This window comes from Morone saxatilis, unplaced genomic scaffold (assembly GCF_004916995.1).
Source record: "Morone saxatilis isolate NCDOM2014 unplaced genomic scaffold, NCSU_SB_2.0 Contig7, whole genome shotgun sequence".
Lineage (NCBI taxonomy): Eukaryota > Metazoa > Chordata > Actinopteri > Moronidae > Morone > Morone saxatilis.
In genome coordinates, this window is record NW_023340246.1 from 834,358 (window position 1) to 838,907 (window position 4,550).

Sequence of the window (4,550 nt, forward strand, 5' to 3'; positions counted from 1 at the left end):
CATAGTATATTGATGTGGCATATTTCTTTTGCAGTAACTGTCTGCTCAGTCCTTCTATGGGAAGAGGAGGCCTGCTGTGCCACAGATTGTTGTTGTGCCAGCCCACCTTGACATCATTGACTTTATTTTGCAGCCTAAAACTGAAACTTTTTGAAAAAGTCAAAAAAGAAACACATTTTTCTTATATCCACCAAGAACACTCCAGGGTTGAAATTTTAAGTATTTCAATGAGTGCCCTATAAAGGGTTAAGCTGTTTTTATCCAACAATGTAATATTGTTATATGTTCTAAAAGAGTTTGATGTCAGGGGCTCGTGGGTCCCACAAAAGCATATGGGTTAAGGGATCAATCAAATCAAAAGACTGCTTTGATGTCATGTTTTTGGGGGGATGGTGCACAACAAACTAGAGAGAGAGAAGGAAACAGATTAAAGTGTAGCACCAGGGTGTACCAGGTCTTGTCCGACCTTCATTCCCAGCTGTAAAAAAGAGAAATAGCATTGCCTTCATACCACCAGTGCCATGGCTTGTCAAATTCCTCAAGACTGCAGCTCCACTCCTGAACAGAGGCACAGAAGATCTAAACACTGGGTTCAAAGTCATGAGACATACAGTAAATCTTTGGTGTCCACATTATTGCATATGACATGCAATTAAGACTGCAATGGGAAATAATAATAATGACAAGAAGAAGAAGAAGAAGAAGAAGAAGAAGCTTGCTTTACCACACCTGAAATCTGATTGGCTATATAGCTATTTCATTGTAGTGAGACCATTTTTTTTAAATCTGACCTCACTGTATAAATTAACCTATTGTGACTTCTCGGATAATCACAGCTTCAAGAAACTATACAACCACAAACTAGAGAATGAGGGCATTTTAGAGGATGGATGGTTTCCCAATGTATATTGACAATAAGCTATAATTTTAAGGACTTAAAGGATCAAATATGGAGGCTATGTGTTATTATTTATATGGTGTCACTTTGTTGTGTTGTGATACTGAAGTGTTAGTAATTAAAATAAATAGGAGAAATGCTAAATTATTGCTATTCCAATGTGTGCACATACTTCATGCTATCCCTGCATAACTCAGTAGCCCACTTGGGCAACTTCAGTCAAAACAATCTTCCTGCACTTCGGCACTGGACTATTTTATCTATGGAGTAAATCACACATTTGGGATTTGTCTTACACTTTATTAAATGAATGACAGCTCCAAACAGTGTTGTTAACGTCTGTCCAGCTGCAGGTTAACTCTCTGAACTGTTCAGTGACCCCACTGGCAGCTTTCTGCATTAAATTACATTATATTGCAGTTGGTGTACTTGTGTATTTGTGTGGGCCCATATGTTAAGTGTGATTGTGTCATCGTCACAGGTTTTTATTTGTTATTTTGTTTGGATGTCAACCTCAAGATTGTGGGTCTTGCATAATATGAGTCAGAAAACAGAGAGAGAAAAAGTAGAGATATGGGCACTTGAGAGTTGCATGCTGCACATGAATGCACAATGCAATGTTTTGTTGAGACTGTGATGGACAATGTATGATATCCCTTAACATTTTTGGCTTAGTTTCTGTCTGAGCCTGTTTGTTAACCAAAATTAATTGAAAATCAGTGCAGTACCCAACCACCCAATTGGATGATACTGCAGTGAACAAGAGAAGTGACAGTAGAAGCTAGCTGAGCTCACCTGCAGCAGGGAAGACTTGGGTCTTTTTCTTGAGTGGGATGCAACAGTGGACACAGGACATTTTACAAGAAATTATATTTGCTCAATATCCAGTCATCAACATCAATAACTGAAGTAAAGCTTGATAAAACACACAGAGTGAGCATAGGAGAGAAAGATGAAGAGAAGATAGCATTACTTGAGTGCTCCATCCTTGAGTAATCCATTTCAAACCAACACTGATATCTGTAGAGCACTTACTTTGATTTCATCATTTGGCAGCTTCACTCTTGTTATGTGCTCGAAGATTTTATCATATCGCTTCATTAACATTATCAGGTGGGCCATGGACTGCTGCGGGCCCCTATCCAACTGCATACCTTGCATATACAATAGTTACGCTGCTGGCTGATGTGAGCTGAACCAACATCATATGCAGCCAATCAATTTACATGTTGTCCTGGTATGTATTTATTGTGGTCAGTGAGCTGTGGATCCTCACACTTGATGTCTTTCACATTCAATAACAATAACACTTACAATAAACATTTTATTGGCTCATAACTCTACAGTATGTATATATATATGTATATTAATGTAATCAATAATCAATCTACACAGTTGTGTTTTGTGTTTATAATTATAATTTTTCATATATATCATTGTGCACTATCACTAATAGGATCATGTTTTCATATGTGTAATGGTGTGTTTTAATTGCTAATCTCTTAATTTGGTCAAGCAGGCCAGTCTATTACTGACTGTTATGTAGTATGTATGTATGTACTGTTATTACTGCTATTATTACTCATCTTCAATTTCATGGCTATCTGTTTTTCTTTAATTTAGGTGTCAACTGTGCAGTGCATTTACTCATCATTTTAAAGTCACAGGCTTTCATGTCTTTAATTTGCCACTAACATTACATCACGTTATGTCTGATTGTAATTAGAAGGTCCGCTTTGATCATCTTGCATTGGGGCCCGGCACTGACTCATTACACTGCTGCGTCTTCGCTACATTGTTTTTTCAGGTTCTTCTATTCTCTTTGCAGCATTCAAATTAGACAGTGACTGCATCTGTATTAAAAATGTGTTGTGATCGGTCCAGACAGACACATAATAGTAGAATAATAAAGATTTTATTACTTTTATAAAAAGGGAAACACATTTTAGCCGTTACAATGCAATTAAATGTTTATTTAATAATCAAAAATGAAAGTTAAAGTCCCCATGAAATAAAAAATAATTTATGACGTTTAAGTGTTTTCATCACATTTGTCTTATGCTATGATTCACCTATACTCTAATATCTGGCCAAACAATGGCAATGGCCACATTTGTGGTATTTTCAGATGTTTTAATGATATTTTACAGTTTGTCATTTCCTGAAAAATTATAAAAAGTTGTTGATGACTCAGAGGCGTATACCAATTTTGTGTCCAATAAAACTCTCTGCTGTGATGGAGTGTTTATGAGGGTCGATGTATCAGATACAACTATGGCCAGGCCTCACTGATTACTCAGAGCACAAGTTTATAACTTTGTTCACTGATTTTGGTTAAACTTGAAACCGATTTTATGGAGAAAATATTTTCTGGTTTTCCCTCTGATGTCCTCCTTCTGCTCAGCTTCAACTCTCTGTGATTTAAAGAGTTTCCTGAAGGACAGATAGCTTTAACTATTTGCTTAAGTAGCTCACCATTAATTAACTGCTGCTAATTGTATCTTCCATGAAAGGGAAACAGAACCAGGCTCAGCAGCTGGGCCTAGACTCAACACAGCCGACAGGAAATAACGGTACATTACCATGGTCATTTACAGAGTTTCCTGATGGAGAGAATAGCAAACCACTAACTGCTGTTAGCTCAATCAGCTGTGCTGCTAACTTAACTAACTCAGCCCCAGGATGCCACAACCCGAATTCGTCAAGAAAACCACTTCGGTACTGTATTCCAGTGTTCCTTGGAAGGTAGACCGTGAGGCTGGGTCATAGTACTAGCTGCATAGCAGTGACATTAACGCACACTCAGAGCTACTGGCTACTGTTATCACCTATCAATATCTGCGACAAGTCCCTCCCAATTGTCTATTTTACAGGAAACATGTAAACATGAGGAAGCAAACAGGCCCGTCGGGCCCACCTGCAACACCGCACCTCATACACTACTACAGCTTGGAAGGCTGAGCTGTATTAAATTGATTGCAATTAACTTCATCATTAGTTGCCACTAACTAACTACTTTTATGTAGTATGTAACTGTAAAAGTGTTTGTTGTGGTGTTTGTGCCTGATTTAATGCATCAGGTGTTTTCAGAGCACTTGTTGCATGTTCTTGAGAAAGAGCAGTTTTATAACCTAAGATGATTGATGTTTTGATGTACATACTTCCTTCCTCATGGAGATTCTACATAAATGCAATCAAAATGCTGCTCTGAGGAGAGAGTTCAGTCATAGACCTGAAAATAGCTCCAGCTTTATTGAATTACCCATCTGCTGTCCAAGGAAAGCTCTTTGTGTTTAATCCATGTGTGTGACTAAGAATACACTCTCTGGTGAAGAGACAAGACCCAAACACAAGACGTGGATGTTGAGAACCACGATGATTGGATTAATTTAGGGATGCAAATGTGCACACACATGTTTATGTTTACTAAGATAACTTTTGGGGACATTACACATGCATACTTAACATAATAATCACTACTAACTCTAACCGAACCCTAATCTAACTAATCTCCTAACCATAAACTATGGTGGCTGCAAAACATGCAAAAACGTAAACGTCCCTGTCTTGAGCCATTGTTTAATTTGTCCTGTCTGGGTTATTGTAGTAAAACAGCAGTGTCACACTGTTGACCTTGTTCTATCATATGGCA